The sequence below is a fragment of the Tursiops truncatus genome, chromosome 3 (assembly GCF_011762595.2).
Source record: "Tursiops truncatus isolate mTurTru1 chromosome 3, mTurTru1.mat.Y, whole genome shotgun sequence".
Taxonomy (NCBI): Eukaryota; Metazoa; Chordata; class Mammalia; order Artiodactyla; family Delphinidae; genus Tursiops; species Tursiops truncatus.
In genome coordinates this window covers 67,240,227-67,258,894 of record NC_047036.1, presented here as the reverse complement: position 1 = coordinate 67,258,894, position 18,668 = coordinate 67,240,227, and the positions used below count along the sequence as shown (strand labels likewise).

Genomic DNA, 18,668 nt, shown 5'->3' with positions numbered 1-18,668 from the left:
AATCATGGTAAAATGAAAGTCATTATTATTATGAAGCATGTCCCATTTTGACATTTTTGTAACAAAGCATATTAATTGTATGTGCTCTCACTAAGTAACTATTGAAGGTATATAACAATACAGTAAAGATTTTCAGTGTCTTTTCTAAAATTTCACTCATTAGTCTTTACTAATCTAAGGAAAACATTATAAGTATAAATGAAGATTGAAGAAAATATGCATGATACTTTAATTTTAAACATTAGAAATTTTAAATAAGAAAGGAAAACGATTTTGTTGAACATTATTTTATTATATGTATCATCCACTTAGAAATGTAAATTCATTATCAAACAAGACAACTTTATATTGGGTGTTAATATTTGGCTCAAAAAACATCTATTAAATAATGAATTTATTTGTTATATATTTCTTTATGACAGAAAAAATTTACTGAATTTCTTTGGTATTCATTATATTTGTATTTTTTCCAAACAGTTTTAGCTCAGTATTCCACACTAATTATCTATTGTAATTCGGATGGAGCATACCTCAAACTAGCATAAAACTCAATGTTTTGGAAAATGTGACCAAAGTATTTTTCTTTTGAAAAAAAATAATTTTTCAAAAGATAAACACTCTGCTATCTATATATGGCCAAGTTTTTTTTTAAGGAAAAATATAACCTCAAGTAAAGTTAACAGAAGAAAAGAGACTGTAATAGTATAATTTAAGTTATTAAGATAGTTAAAAATTTTGAGATTACGCAAACTGCCAAATAACGGCATAAGGGCCTACTACTTTTATATTTTCCTATCCCACTGAGTAATCCAATATGTGTTTTAAAATTTCTATGTCTATGATTTTTTGACACATTTGAAATGTTATTTATGGTATAGTTTAAAAATTGGCATGCATTGTTTTTGTTTATTTTGGCTTTCACACTTTTGAATGAGATTTATTGTATTCTTTCCAAAAGAATGCTTTTTAATTTCCTAATGAAAAAGAAATATAATTATTACAAACTTTATTTTTCCAAAAGTTATAACTCATATAATACTACTGAATAACATACTATTTTCATGTAGACAAAATTGATCCCGAAAATACATGCTGCCTTCAGAGTTTCTAAAAAATAGGCATAGAATATTAGTCTGAAAAGATTAACTTTTTAGTGATCAAATATATTTATTTGCTTTTTCTTCTATAAGTACCTTTGGAATTTAGACTCATACATTCAAGTATTAAGTTGTTTTTTTTTTTCACAGACCTATGGATCATAGTTAACTTTTGAGTGAGTTACATGTAACAATGACTGTGGAGTCAAATAATAATTGGGGAAAATTCTCCAGCAGTTCATAAAATTATATCTGTGTCTTACTTGCAAGCACTGAGGGGTGGCAGGTTAAATAGGTTAAGATCTTTCTAGAGTGGCATCAAAAGTTGTTTAAATTGCAATTACAGTTTATAGTGCAGCTGTTAAAATCCACCAAACCAAACTTCCAAAATTACATTTTCCATTTATCTAAGGAAATTTGCCAAATGTTTAATTTAAAAGGCATCTCACCTGGGCCCTTTTCCAGACATACACCTTTGAATGAATTATCTCATCTTTAGCTTTTACACACAAAACTGAATATCTGTAGGTGACCTGTAATGTCAGTGAAGTTAAATCTGCTTCATATTGGTGGTGCTTTCAGACATGTAACTTGCATTTAAATAAGATAAAATAGTTACTAACTCTCCTGAAAAGAGAGTTCTTAAAGGATTTCTTTTTTAATGTCTGTTACAGATAAATATTATGAATTCAGTTTCTGAAATCTATGTGTAATATTGGAGGAAAACATGGAAATGGCAACATCAGTGCACTTATCTGACCCTTGTAAATGTCAAGTGACAAATGAAGAAAATACATTAGGGTGTACTTAATAATTTTTGTTTAGCCATATGTATATTAATTATATTTTCAACCTCCTAGAACATTATGTACTTAATTTTTTCATTGAATCAAATAGTTACAATATTAGCCAAACAGGAGAATACTATTTGAAAATCGATTTTGCTATGTATGGCCTATCTTGCTATCAGAATGGACTAGCTCTAAATTTCAGCAAGCAAATCAGACAAGGGTAACAAATGTAGGTAACTGAATTAGTCACTTTTCTTCTGTAGGTCAGGAAAAGGTGATAAATACCTGGAAGAATTCCAAGGCTTCCCCTAAGTAAAATGGCCTTCTCTGTATCATCCTAAATGTTCAAACAGAGCTCTGTTCTCTCACTAGCTGAACTGCCAGAATATTTGAATGATAAAACCTTAAGTATAGAATCTAAAAATAAATAGAACTATCCCAGACTGTAAATCCAAGCTTTTGTAGAACATAACATATAAATGAGAACATTGAGCATTGTGTAGTTTGTAGTCATTAAAAATGAAGACTCAGAGGATCTCAAGTTAAATATAGACCCCACCACATAGAAGCTGTGAGACCTTGGAAAAACTAATGTATTGAGGCCTGAGTTTCCTCATCTAAAAAATGAGAATGATAATTGTACCTGCCTGTTAAAGTGTTTGGTAGGATAACACCAAATATTGAAGAACATGTGCTCAGCACAGAGCCTGGCAAATTGCAAGTACTCTGTAAATGATACCCATTATTATAGGTAAATTAGAATTAATATAATCAACGAATATTTCATTAGCTCCAAGGTCAAGTGTCTAAAGGTCTAGAAGTTGTTGTCCTTGGAAGAAAGTAAGAGAAATACATATGGGAAATAAGTAAATACGAGGTGGAAGGAAATAGAGAATCATGGTGGAAACTAGACAAGCCAATTGTACTACCTCTAGTGAATTAATTTGCTAGTGTGGGAGATGGGACTCACCCCAGGTCTCTCTGCTCCTGACCTGACCCATACTCTTTACAGCTATGTTATATAGCCTCTCATTAACAAAATTTCAGACATGTATTTGGATATACTGTTGTTGCAGAAATAAGAACATGTATCATTAGACTGAAAAGGAAGTCTCATCTGAGCAACTGAGAAGGAGAAGTTGGGAAAAACCATTTCAATGGGTCACTTTCTGAGGCAATGAAGCCTTAGTCGTTGAAAGCCTGTTTGAACTTTGCATAACATGAACTTGATTTGTATCCCAGCTCTAAAACCATTCTTCTTGTGTAACATTGTTCTGGGACGTTCACCTCTCTAAATGTTGGTTATCTTTTTTAAAAAAATGAAAATAGTAAGGTAGCTTTTAGTACAGAATAAAATAATTTCTTTAAAACATTTAGCACAGGGCTTCCCTGGTGGCGCAGTGGTTGAGAGTCCACCTGCCGATGCAGGAGACACGGGTTCGTGCCCCGGTCTGGGAAGATCCCACATGCTGCGGAGCGGCTGGGCCCATGAGCCATGGCTGCTGAGCCTGCGCGTCTGTGCTCCGCAACGGGAGAGGCCACAACAGTGAAAGGCCCGCGTACCGCAAAAAAAAAAAAAAAAAAAAAGATTCAGCACAGATTCTAATAAACAATGATGTGGGTATATCATTGTTATTGTTATGTTGTTTAAATAACAAAGGTAGCCCATGACCTGAAAGATGAAACACGCGTTGTTAAAGATGAAGAACAAAATTAATACCTTTGTGAGCATAGATGTAATTTCCAGAGACAAATTAAGCTTTGGATATAAAATTAGCAACCAAAGGTCCTGAGTCCTCGGGTCAGATAGGCCAGGATTTCAATTCTAGTCTGCTACTTAAGTACTCTGTGAGCTTGTCCAAGTTAATTACTCTCTTTAAGCTTCAATTTCTACATCTATAAATGATATTGGTAATAGCAATGTGGAGTTATCAGTATTGATTTAGATTATATTATAATTGATAACAATCCAGTCTACATGTCCTTCACAGATGTTCAAGTTTAATTCCTTTAGTTTATAAAAACAGATTTATTCCCTATTAGATTATAAAAATGCCAAGTAGTAGTAATTGCTAACTAAAAGTATATTTCTATGGTAAGCACTTAATATATGTTAGCTATTCTAAAAGCTATACATTGAGAAAGTTGTGCTTCTACTAATTTGATATATGAAGACTTAAAATAATTCTGTTATGGAAGTTGTTTTCATGCCAATCAAATAGCTAATACGTTTATTATTCTTTTTTTGTTGTTTTATTTTAGTCAGTGCAAAGAAAATAAAATCTTGCTTATTTGACTTTTTAAAATCTCAGACCACATTATCTTTTACAAAAGGAAATATATAGAGTACAACTTCAAATACTAATAGGATTTTAGTACTATATATAGAGGAAAAATACCAAAATTATTATACACTGCAGCACTCTGGTAATATTCCTTCCAGCTTTAGTCAAGACATTGTTTGGTGCTAGAGTACTAAAGGTGATTTATTATAGATATCAATTTTATTTTTGGATATGGCCTTTATTGAAATTTTCTCTAGTATTTCTCCCTTTAGAGAAATTCACAGTCCTCTCAAGAAAGCTGTAAGGAAATTGCTATTTGTCATGTAAAATACTTACATTATTTCATTCTGTTGTCTGTGAAAAAGCTCTGTATACAACCTGAGATTAAACTCTGAATTTTTACAGCAGTAGAAGCCTTAGAAGTGAAATAGAAATGAAAATATAGTATTTCCAATTATAATAGAAAAAAATAAAGATCCAAGCCCAAAACACAGAGGTCTTTTATAGCCACATGCAAATGGACGGGAAAAGAGAAAGAATATATTCAGCCCCCAAACAGAAGATAAGGATAAGGAAGTATTATGGCTTTCAACTCTCATTTGTGTTGCTTCTACCTCAAAGCATCATCACATATCATAAGTTCATGTTCTGCAATCGTAATGATGCAGTTTCAAATATAATGGTAAAGGAAAGTGAGCCATATGAAAAAGCAGCAGGGAATTGTTGTGCCAAAATCTAACTTCTTTTAGAAGAAGGATTTAATAGGAATCTCACTGTGCATGAAAACAAGTTATGCAGATGTAGGTACATTGACATTTCAGTCATTTCAGCTCTTTGTAGCTTGGGCATGGATATGATCTCACATGTGAATTGAGTTTTTAGAGCTTCTTGCGTAGCCACATGTTGGGATATGATTAAACTGAGTCCAAGTACTGAATCAGGCAAACAAAGACTCAAATGCATTTAGACAAGTTTTTACTTATTTCGTCATGTATGTGGTCTAAATATAGGCAGGAAGACTATTATACATGTACCTTTGGCATTGTATTATAAAGTATTTTAAAAGGAGAAACTCAGAGGAAAAGAAAACAGTGTTCACCTTCTTTTTCATTTTTGCTGGGATATGAGTTAAGCTTGGCTCTCACATCACTTTAATTCAGAACAAACTAGAATGTGTTCTAGGACATTTTTAAATCAACTTTACTGAGATACAATAAATTGCAAGTAAGTTTTTCATTAATGGATATTTGATTTGTTTCTAACTTTGAGCTATTTTGTTTACAGCAGCTATGTTCATTCATGAACTTATCTTTGCATTAACAGAAGTTTTTATTATCTTTGGTAAATACTTAAGTGAATGGCTAAAGTTAGGTATATGTTTAAGATTTTAAGGTGCTGCTAAGTAAACTTTTTAAATTATTATACCATTTTACATTGTCATCAACAGGGTATGAGATTTCCAGTTGCTCCAAATCCTCATCAACACTGTGTACTGTCAGACTCTTCACTTTCCTCCATTATCATCAGTGTGTAATGGTACCTCATTGTGCTTTTAATCTGCATTTCTCTGATATCTAGTGATATCTAACATTTTATCAGGTGCTTATTGGACAACTATATATATATATATATAAGAATATATATATATATATATATATATATATATATTCTTTTGTGAAGTATCTTAAATATTTTGCCCATTTTCAAATGTGGTTGATTGTTTTCTTACTGTTGAGCTACAAGAAGACTTTCTATATTCTAGAAGCAAGTCCTTTGTCAGATTTAGCATTTCAGATATTTTCTCCAGTTCTGTGGCTTGCCTTTTCATTTTCATAATTGTCATTCAAAGAGTAAACATTGTTAATTTGAACAATGTCCAATTTCTCAAACTCTGGGGTCATTTTAAAATAGTTGAAAATCATTTTCCTTAAAGCTGTCTAAATCAGTATATAGGTATTCTGGTTTCTCATTCAAATGTGAGTTTATCCCGCTCTCTTCTTCCAGCCATTTTCCACCTTGTTAGCCATCCTTTACCTTACTGAGCCAAGAGAACACAGGCCTCTGTCAGCTGCCAACACTCAAAGGACTCATGAATTCACATACCTCCCATGAAAGCAATAAAGGAAGAGAAAGTAAACATCATATTCCATTTCTTTAGGCTCTTTTCCCATTTGATTAAGCCCCCAAATTTTTGAGTTTGTACAAATAAGCAGAACCAGGATCAGTTTTAAGCAGAACAGGGAGAGGATGTTAAAACCATACTAAGTGTGTTGATCTGAAGCCAGTAAAATTAAGTAAATGCAAAAAAAAGCAAGCAAGAATAAATAGTATAATATAGTACAATAAAGAGAAAGAGTATCAAATGTCCACATTTAGGGGGAGGAAAATTTTGCATGGTTTCCCATAACATATCTCAATCTGGAAAGGTATAAATATACATGATAAATTGGATCATGAATTGCACGGTTATAAAATATAACAAGTAACAAGAAAGTCCAAGTGGACTAACAGATTAACTGTAAAAAATAATGGAATAATTGTCATACTGATGATAATATTCTAACTTGATGCAATTAAACTACAATGAACTACACAAAAAGTATTGGCAGCTACAAATAAAAACTTTATTTTTTTTCAAAATGAAAAAGAAGAAAATTAAAAGAAAATTAAAAGAAAATTAAAAGAAAATTAAAAGAAACAACTGTCATCAAATATTTTAACCTCAAATATGAGGTTAACATCTATAATGACATAGGTGTATTTGCATAAGTATGACCTGACAAAACATACCATAAACATAATGTAATTAAATACGCAGTAATAATCAAGGAAATTAAAACAAAGCAGTCTTAGAATATAGCTCTTCTTTAAAATAATATATTAAAAATGATGTAGTATACAATGTTTATGAGATGAAGCCAGCACATTTAAACACAGGAGGTAATGTAAATATTTGTAGCTATTTTTGAGAATAGTCTGGTAGTATGTATGAAGGAAAATCATTTCTATTTTTTGATATTGAAATTGATTTGAAATAATTTACCTAAAGAACAAGAGGAACTAAAGCTTTTATAAATACACATGTATAATAATTAAACAATCTCTAATGATAAATATCTAAAAACCTAGCAAAAAAAATGAAACAGTGGGGGAAGGCCGTTAGCCGGGGCCTGCGGTACGCCGCTTCAGTGAGGGGCTCAACCGCGGTCAACCGGCTTGTTGCTTTCCTGTTGTCACTCCCCCGGGCCGGCCCGACAAAACACGCCAGTAGCGCGACACCAGTTCTTCTCAGGCTCATGGACGCTGCCCTGAAAAGCATCACCCTTTATACCAGAAAGCTGGCAGGCACTATGGGGAAAAACAAAACAAGAAGTGGAGGAGGTGCTAGAAGAAGAATATGTGGTGGAAAAAGTTCTCGACTGTTGGGTGGAAAAAGGCAAAGTGGAGTACCTCCTAAAGTGGACGGGGTTCTCAGATGAGGACGACACATGGGAGCCAGAAGAAAACCTGGACTGCCCCGACCTCATTGCCGAATTGCTGCAGTCAGAAAACAACACACGAGACATAAATCAGAGGGAGGCAAGCGCAAAGCTGATCCTGATTTGGAAGATAAGGGGGAGGAGAGCAAACCAAAGAAGAAGAAAGAAAAGTCAGAAAAGCCACTAGGCTTTGCCCAGGGTTTGGAACCGGAGGGGATTATTGGAGCTACAGACTCCAGTGGAGAACTTGTGTTCCTGATGAAATGGAAAAACTCTGATGAGGCTGACCTGGTCCCTGCCAAGGAAGCCAATGTCAAGTGCCCACAGGTTGTCATAACCTTCTATGAGGAAAGGCTGACGTGGCATTCCTACCCCTCAGAGGATGATGACAAAAAAGATGACAAGAATTAACTCCCCTGAGTACCAATCTCTGTCACATCTGAATGTGGGCTCCAAGTGGGGAAAGAAGGAGTCCTACTTGTCTTGACACCGTAAAGTGGCTTGAAAAGATGTCCATTGACATCTTCTGTGCCCTACAGCAGCCCAAGTGCTTTAAAGCTGTTCCTTGCTATATAGTTTGCACACCCATCCTAGTGGAGGGGAAGGAGGGTCAGTGTTTCAAGGCAACCCATTCTGAACTTTGCTGAGAAAAGCAAAGGGCCTTCTATGAAGGACAAAACTTGCAGAATGGGATGTGGGAGGGCAAAAAATACTGTAGATCTTCAAAGAGCATCTCCACAACCCACAGCCTTCTTCCCAATAGTGTTAACTCTGCATTTTTACAGCGTAGCATGTATGTAGTGGTTGGCTATTATTGGTGTATTATTTGGGGTGGGAGGGATGGAGTGGGAAAGAAGGGAGATGGGTTAGGATCAATTTTGTTAAAATTTGGGGCCTGATGGCAGAAATGGTGAAAGAAAGGAAAGAACAACTAATGATTCCGTTCTGTGTCCAGAATATTTTATCCTTTCAAAGAATGTCATTGGCAACCTAAATGAGAACTGTGAGAGACTGTTTCAAAGTTGTGAATGCCTGAAACTTAGAAGCCAAGGTGTTCCCTGACTGAGCTTGATGCTGTTTCTGAAAAAGGACCAAGCCAGTTAAGAAGTTACCAAAGCTGCCATTTGGGGGATGGAAACTGGTTGAGGAGGAACAGTCTTATTGGAGTGTATACACAGGCAGATCATCCTGTCTTAGAGGTGCTAATTATTGAAATTGACAAGAAGACCCTTTCTTTTCCAATTATGAAGTTATAAATATCAGCTTCTCCACCCAAGCCACTGGCTGAAGTATTTGAGGAAGGGCAGATGGTGGTATAGGAGATGAGAGAGTAGGGAAAGACAAGGGCCGGTGCTCTTCAGGTGGAAAACTCGTGGAGCCTCTGTGTTTTGAACTTTGAAACCATTGGTGGCAGGGTTCAGTCACTGACAGTACAAGTTCACTGAATCACTTCAAGAGTTGAATGATTTCAGAAGCCCTGGTCTCAGGAGAAGATTAAATTTTCATACTGGGGCAGTGGTTCACTTTAAAACAAAACAAATTTTTTTAATCCTAAGAATTAACTAAAACCCAAAACACTGTCTTGAATCATGAGATCCATCATTTCTTGACATCGTCTAGACCTGCATCTAGAACTCCACTGTAAAATCTTTTTAGGCATGTGTTAGATTTCTGTGAAAACTTTTGTTTAAATGTTAAACTTCATACCAACACTGTCAGTTTTTGTCTTAATAAAACTGTAGATTTATTTTTAAAAAATGAAACAATGACTATAGTAATGTTATGGCTATTTAAATTTTGAAATGCCAATCTAATAAAAATATTATGTAAGCCTTTCAAATAATAACCATTAAGACTGTGTATCAGTGGAAAATAACTAATATTACAGAAATTTACTATTTATAAAATGATTTCATTTACTGCATATGACCCTCAAGCAACCATATAGTCAAGGATAATATAGTTTAGTATAATAGTCAAGGGTAATATAGTATAGTAGATAAGAGCTTGACCCTCAAAATAGGCAGTATTCAAACCCCAACTTACAAACTTTGTAAACTTGGTCACATTATTCATCCTCTCTGGGATTACTGGCTTTCTAATCTGTAATGAGAATAATAATTAGACCTACCCTGTGGATTTCCTTAAAAGATTTAGATAAAGCATTAATGATATTATAAGAAACTTTTATTATTCCATTGTTCCGATAATAAAACTGGCCTTTGGAAAAACATGTATTATCTAATATAATTTATTAAGTAAGTGTTTGCATCAGAATTTGAATACAGGCATCCAGATAACACAACTGTCACAAGTATGATATGTTATTTTCATCTGTCCATAGTTATATATTTTGCTACCTCAGCAAAAGAATGTAATCTGCTGAAAAAAAATTGAGTCAAATACATGTTTTATTTCTTCCAACTTCTCCAGCCCTCAACAGTCTGTATTAATGGTGTTCCTTAGGTGAGGAATTCCCTTCACACCAGTTCTAACAAGATGATTGAGACAGTTTAAAGTGTCCCAGTGTGAACTTCTTCAACTTACTTCATTTCTGCATAAAAATCTCTTTGTTTATTCACCTTCCTTCATTATTTCTTGTAAGAATAAATCTGTCACCATTTTATTGGTAATTTATTTCTATGATTCAAAACTGAGAACATTATCATTCCTCCAGTCATCTGATAGGCTGTTCCAATTATATGCCTTGTGATATAATTAGGATGGGGGATATAAAATTTCAACTAGGGGCTTCCCTGGTGGCACAGTGGTTGAGAGTCCGCCTGCCGATGCTGGGGACACGGGTTCATGCCCCGGTCTGGGAAGATCCCACATGCTGCGGAGCGGCTAGGCCCGTGAGCCATGGCCGCTGAGCCTGCACGTCCGGAGCCTGTGCTCCACAACGGGAGAGGCCACAACAGTGAGAGGCCCGCATACAGCAAAAAAAAAAAAAAAAAAATTTCAACTACATAAAATATAGATGCATGCAGAAAAAAAAAAAGCTGCAATGTAATAAATAGAAATCAAGTGATTGCTATTTTAGGATTATGGAATAATATGCCAACTTTTAATATCAATTTTCTTTTTAATGTTATACTACTTCAAAAGAAAAATAATTAAAGAAGCACGGGAGAAGAAAAAAAGGCTGGTAAGGGACTCATAATAAATCATTCCTCCTAAATCCCTATGTACAACATTGTACTACAAAACATATTTTTTGGCCCGATGAAAATCATAGAGTTTGATATACAATTTACTTTAATTTTATGCTGGTATGTGCCCTATAAGTTCTGTCCACCTTTTTTTCCCCACATAATTTTCTAAATTAGTGGACATTTTTATACATAAAAGTTTGTAGAATGTTCTAAATGTACAGTTTCTTTTTATCACTATTGCAAAATTGCTACAGTACAATATAAAAGTAATTGTTGCAGGATAATTTCAAATGATTAACTTTTCTCTATTAGTCCAAAAATGAATTTTGTAATAATCATCACATTTCCTTACTTATTTTAAGGTAGTTCTAATGGTCAGTTTTATGTGTCAACTTGCTTAGGCTATAATCCCCAGTTAATCAACCTAGGTATCACACTAATCTAGATATCACAGCTAATCTAGGTATTGCTGTGAAGGCATTTTGTAGATGTAATTAACATCTACAATTAGTTGACTTTAAGAAATTATCCTTGATAATCTGGGTGGGCCTGATCCAATCAGTTGAAAGGCCTTAAGAGCAGAACTGAGGTTTCCCCAAGGAAGAAGAAATCCCACCTGTGAACTATATCAGTGTCAGTGTCAGCTCCTGCTAGACATTTTTCAGTCTTACCTTTCTGACAGCCTGCTATAAAGATTTCAGACTTGCCTAGCTAAAGCCCCCCTCCATATATATCCACCTGATTATTGAAGTCCTTTGATGAGCATTTATATAGGATACAAATACCTTCACCTTCTTTGCCCATCCAGACAGGTCTATCCACATATCTCTTTCCAGATCACCTCGTCACCAGTTTTCCAATGATGTTCCTTCCAAGTCCCTGACTATCCAGCCAAATCATTGGCCATAGCTCATGGATCAATATAGACTCATGGTTCTGGCTGTCCCCTTATAGGCAAAATGAACAACCAAGTACACTACTCAAAGTTCAGCCCACTGGAAGGATTTCCCATCACTGTTGTCTTCAGTGATCATCCAGAAGAGGGCTATAGGACTGCAGCTGTCCACTTTCAGATGGTGTCTTCATATTAACCAGATCTAAATTTTGTTTTCTTCAGTCAACTTGTTGTAGAGAACTTATGAGACCATGGGTACTAGCTGGACAGACAAGATAATATAGCAAAATAGGGGCCATGGGCATTTGAACCACTATCTCATGTAACTTACATGTGCCTTCATGGTCTGCTTGAGTCCAATATTATAAATATACTTCCATTTGATAATGGACAACTGATGGGCACACTCAATTTAATAACTTAGCACATCAGACAACATCCAGTTTGTGATGGAAAGTTCACATTGCATGGTAACTTGGTGGCCCAGAGTTAAGCATCCAGCGTCTACTGAAGCCCAATAGCAATCCAAGAACTGTTTCTCAAAAAAGAATAGGTATTGACAGAGGATGGCAGGGCTTTCCTCCAAAATCCTAAGGGTCTGAACTATGATTCATTTATAGAGGCCAGCCAGAGGCACCAAACAACATCTTATTTGCCACTGACACTTCAAGCATCGCTGAATCTTCTGGATCAAATGGCATCAAGTGGTAGAATATCTGGAAACAGCATCCTGGACCTGTTGCAGAAACTTCTCTTATTCCAGGTCCCACCGAAAACTACCAGCTTTTTGGGTCACTCAAGAAATGGGCCAGTGAAGCATACCCAAATAAGAAATATGTTGTCTCCAAATTCAAAAGGGCCCATGAGGTATCATACCCCTCTTTTTATTTGTAGGATAAATACAGCCACTTATCCTTCACTTTCAAAAGAATATATTGACATGCCTCACACCACAGGACATCTAGAAATTTCACTGAGGTGGAAAGCCACTGAATTTTTGTCAAATTTGTTTCTAAATGTCTGACATGGAATCGTCTTACCAACATGTTTGGAGTAGCTACTTCTTATCTTTCCAGCCTCTTTCACCACCTTCTCCTGTGATTGTCCAATGGGCTTATGAGCAAAGTGGCCATGGTAACAGAGATAGAGGAAATGCATGGGTGGGCTCAGTGACATTGAGTTCACTCACCAAGCCAACCTGGCAACAGTCACTGCTAAGTGACCTGTCTGCCAGCAGCAGAGACCAGCACTGAGTTCCAAAAATGGCACCATTCCTGGGGTAATCAACCAGTTACCTAGTGGTTGGTTGATTACATTGGGTCAGTTTCAGTAGGATGGGGCTGTGCTTTGTTCTTACTGGAATAACCACTCTGCACACAGATTTGCCTTCCCTGCATACAGTACTTCTGTCAAAACTACCGTCCATGGACCTACAGAAAGCCTCATCCACCATCATGTTATTCTACAAAGCTTTGCAGTAATCAAGAAACTCACTTCACAGCAAATGAAGTGTGGCAATGGACAAAATGGTGTCCACATGGGCAGCCATACTTCATTTAAAGCAAAATATAGTCAAAGAAGGAGTTGATGGTGGAGGATAGTTTACTGCTCATTGACTAATAATTCCAGAGTTAATAGCAGGAGAATTTGGGAGGAAGGGAACTATAGTAACTCAGGACAGAGGAACAGAGTTACGTACATTGTGAAGAACAGTGTGAGAAAACATGAATGATCCTAGAGGCTTGCTTATTGAGTGGAGAGGAAGAAAACAGGAATGAAAAGTAGGATATATTTAGTTTTGATAGTGTATTGAAGAGAGACCCTTAATTCTAATGGAATTTACCTGCTTTTGCAATGGTTCACACCCTTGACTGCAGCCTAAAATCTACCAATACTGAATAGAAGCCCTATCCCCAAACTTATTTAATTATTCAAGTATTTGCTTCAGCAAAAGATGTGATATAATTTAAAAAACCCCCATGTGGTTCTAATGCACAGTTAGTGTTGACTACTAGTCATTAACTACTGAGACATTATCTTGAAATGAGTCCCAATGATAACAGATTGGGATTTATGTTTCTCCTGGTCATCTGGTCAGTAGCCATCTGGTATAGGAAGAGTATAGAATGGAAAGCAGTACAGGAAGTTAAGCACGATCCCTGTGTTTCTTCACCTAAGGGAAGAATGAAGATTCTGTAATTCTAAGCAAGTTCAGTACGTGTGTAAGATAAATAGGCAAAGAAACTGTTTATAATTGAGTTTTCTCACTTGAATGTCCCCAGGGTTGGTGTGTTCAACAACCTTGCAATAACTGTAGGCTTGTGCTCCCTTCTGAGACCTAATCATTTGTGTGGTAGGTCCTTGGTGGAAGTTGCATCAGGGAAAGAAGCTGAGTCTTAATAGAATTAGCTTGATGAGATTTTTAGTGTTCTCTTCAGGTTTTGAGATCACCAAATTAAATTAGAACATAATCTAGAGCACATTAGAGAACATATATTTGGGAATGGAAAAAATAATTGCAAGATATTAGGATTCAAGGGAGTGCTTAGTGATATTTATGATAGCACTAAGTGATTAGTGATATTTATGGTGCCAAAGTAAAGTATCACTATAGACAGGTGTAATTAGATTTCTGTTGTTCTTAACAGTTAAGTGACATTAATGATCTAGCAATATATTATCTCCAAAAAGTAAGATTGTAACCTCCAGACACTTGGAAAAAAAACATTACCTAGAATAAAATCATTTACAATGAGGCAAGTTTACAAAAGAAAAAAAAAACTCTTTTGCAGATTATTTAGTGCTTTAAGAAGGACATGGATTCTCACATAAATATATGGAATGTCTAGCCATAAATTTAGTCTGAGGAGTAAGTTTGGAATATATAACTATACATATTGATTTATCTCAAGGAAATAGGTTTCCATGATTTAACAAAATATAATTGTATAGTAAAATTAAATAAGTAAAAGAAAAAAGATGCAGTTATTTTTTCTCAGCCTAACAGCTTAATTTTTTTTTTAAGAAACACGAGCTAAAGTTCAAAATAATTGGTAACAATTTTATGAATCCTAAAATGAACTCTTCTTAATGATTAATGTCTTATTAAAGGAAGCCCATCCAACTGGAACTTTTAAAATAAAATAGTAATAACAACAAAAATAACAATATCAGATCAAGAACTTTTCAGAAATAAACCTAAGTGACAAGATTCAGTTGGGCTGTACTGATTACATTCATATTAACTATTTAACTATTAACTATTTACCTTCATATTTAACTATTTAACATGAACTCAGGAAGGCACATTCCAGTCACTAATCCTCTCATCTTTGTTCATCATTTCTCTTGTTCTAGCCCATCTCTACCATTTGGGTCTTCCCTCAGGTATCAAATGTTACTTGGAGGACTTTTACGCTGTATTTCTAAATCATTAAACCAGAATAATATCAGTTATTTTCTTATAACTAGTTCTTATTTTTTATATAATTGAATTTTTAAAGCAGATAAAAACATACAACCTTAATATAATCTTTACAAAGTAAAAACAAATACATGTGATTATCTATTTCACCCCTTTGTACCACCCCATCCTGTTCCCCATAAGTAACTATTTCAGTTGTTCTTAATTTTAGTCTTTACATTACTAAATAGCATAAGTGTACTTGGATTCATCAATTTTAGGCATTACTTATTTGTTATGGTAGATAATGACTTAGCCTTTTTTCATATCACTTGTCACTCTACCACTTTCCAATATCATTATATCACAAGTGGGGTTAAACTAATGTATTAATAATAAAATACTAATATTTTATTATTAATGATTAATATTGCATAACCATGTAGTATATTAGTAATACCTTTTCCTTTTGATACCAACTTTTTATTTTTCTACATTTCTTTTATATAAATAAATACTAGAAATCTATACAAATAAACAAAAGCATCAACTAAAAATGATCCAAAAGCTAATAAGAGATGTTTCATAAGAGTGGATGTTCAAGAGACTAATAAGCATATGAAAAGGTGTAAACATCATTAACTATCATGAAAAAGCAAACTAATAGTAAAATGAAATAATACTGCACAACCTTTAGAATGGATAGGATTTCAAATAATTACAATATCAAATGCTGACAAGGGTGTGGAGTAACTGGTAGGTTGCTGGTGAGTGTGTAAATTATTAAAATAACATTGGGAAACTATGTGTCAATTTCAATACAACTGAATATATAGCTAACCATGATGTAAAAATTTCATTTTTAGATATATTCCCAGGAGAATTGAGTTCATATGTCCACCCCCCAAAAGACATATATAGGAAAGTAAATTACAACTTTACTCATAATAGCCATATATAGAAAGCAATCTAAATATTTCACAATGGTAGAATGTATAAATGCATCATGGTTTATTCACACAGTAGAATACTACACAGCTTAGACACAGTAAGGGGTGTGTGTGTGAATCTAACAAACATAACAATGAATGAAAGAAACCAGATTCCCCCCCCCAAAAGTATACACTGCATGAGTCTATTAATTTGGAGTCAAAAAACAGACAAAACTGGGTTATTCAAATATTTGTTATCTTAGTTGAAGTGATAATTCCACAGTCTATATATATATTTGTCAAATCGAATCAAATTGTATAATTTAAATATATGCAGTTTAGTGCAATTAACTTAAACCTCAATGAAGTTTAAAATGCATAAAAAATAAATACATGCAAAAGGTAATAAAAGTCAAAATAATGATTATTTTTTTGGGAGGATTGACTAAGAAAGAGCCCAAGGAAGCTTTCTAGAGTGTTGATACTGTCCCATATATTTATCTGGCATGTATGGTGTGTATGTGTGTTTCATTTACAGGATGAATTTTAAAGGATGAGGCAACACAAATTTCTAAGAGTTGATACATGATGTGAGGGAAACATAAATCAAGAAGAGCTCCTGAGGTTTTCCCCTGAATTAGTGGATGAATTGTGGTATTATTTACTGAAGCAGAGAGTAATGGATCAGGTGTAGGTATATGAGTAGGAGTGATGGAGGGAGGGATAGATATGTTTTCTTCTTATCTTTAATTTTTTGGAATATATTATTTTGAGAAGCCTACCAAACATCGAAGTGGATAAGGTTAATAAAAGGTTAATATATGAATCTGGAGTTTAGCAGAAAGATTAAAACTTGAGATAAATATTCAGGAGTCAAACTCATATAGATGATATTTAAAGCTTTGGCAATATATGAGCTCACTTAGGGAGTTTTTGTTCAATGATTGAATACTGTGGCACTCCAGTAGTTGAAATTCAGAAAGTATAGTAGGATTTTTCATTCAACCAAGGAGTTATGGCTGAAGATATGAGGGAAAAATAAGGATATGGTATTTTGGAATCCAAAGATAGATTGTTTAAAGAAGAAGAAAATCCAGTAATTCCAATTTGATACATGTGCAATTAAGGTATGCTAAACTATTGTAATAGAAACAATGTCAAATCTAGGTGGTTTTACGTACTAAAAATTTATTTCTAGTTCATATGTATCCTGTTTTTATTAGGTAGAAAGGGGAAGGGTACCCTACCTCACTTGACATTAAGGGCCCAAAGCTAAAAGGGCTCTGTCTTCTTCAAATTTATCTTCCAAGATCACCCTGGCCATCCATAATCAACTGGCATATAAGAGGAAAGAGGGAAGATCAGACATGGGAGATTTTGCGGGCCAAACCTAGAAGTGGTGCTTATCACTTCTATCTACATACCTCTCATCAGAACCTTGTTATGTGGCTGCAGACAACTGCAAGAAAAGCTGGAAAACACAGGCTAGCCTGAGTTATGTGTGGCAAATAAATTGGTATGATGAGAGGCCATCTAGCTTCTGCAACACATATCAAAACTCTCTCAGACTTACTTTTCATTTACCGAAAGCAACTTTTTTTCTTCTTTGTGTTTCCTATGTTCTCCTATTACATTTCATATAATATTTTTCAGTGTAATTACATATCTGCCTGTAACAGATGCATTTCAGGCCTTTATCTTCATGGATCCAAGCAAACAAATCAGCATAAAATAGAGAAATTTCTGATGACATTTTAATGATGATCGAAGTTACTACACAATTTGGCTAAGCACACCTGTTGAGATCTTGTAGTTGAGCCTTAGCCAACCATTCTAATAAGAAATGCTGTGTCCAGTTTCATTTGATTTTGTTACAGACACACACACACAGAGGGAATGAATTCGCTAGTAGAGATTCTTTGAAAGAGACAACAAACACTTTGAAAAGAGAAAGGATAGTGTCTAAACATTTAGACCCCAGACTTTGCAATAGGCCTACTCTAATTAATTTTAGACCTAAAAGGGGCAATTCCTGGGTTCTGTTGTGGCTAATATGGAGGGAAATCCAAATAAAAGTAGAATCCAGTTTCCATGAAAGCATAAGGCCAGAAAGAACACTGCACTTAGGACCAGTGTAATAAAGTCTATACTTCTCCAATTACTGGTCCAGCGAACTGAGAAGATGCATTTAACCTCTCCATGAAGTCAGATAATGACATCTACTTCACAGGGCTGTTGTTAAATATTAAATGTAGTGATGCAAATAAAATGATTTTCAAATTAAAAAGAATGAAGTTCAAAAAAGTATCATTTCTTCCTTTCTTGAATATTTTCATTAGCAGTTTCTTTTTCATGACCAGATATACATACTTGTATTTGTGTAATTGCTCATGTAAACTCTATCACCCCCTTTACCTTGGTTTATACCATAAAACTGAGTAATAATGCATGTGCCTGATTCTATTTACCTCTCCAAGAGATGGAAAATGTAAATATTGTGGTTACTTCCTGTCAAAAAAGGCAGAGTTTATTCTTGCTACTGAGACCTTACTTGCTTGTAGTGGATTGCTAACATGATTCTGGTCCTCACAAATTAGAATATTTGATTTTTATAATCTCTAAATTACTGAC

General features: G+C 34.6%; 1 pseudogene; it reads left to right on the top strand.

Moving 5' to 3' along the window:
- Positions 1 to 7,310: 7,310 nt before the first annotated feature.
- LOC101319128 (chromobox protein homolog 1 pseudogene) lies at positions 7,311 to 8,063 on the top strand (annotated as a pseudogene).
- The last annotated feature ends 10,605 nt before the right edge of the window (positions 8,064 to 18,668 follow it).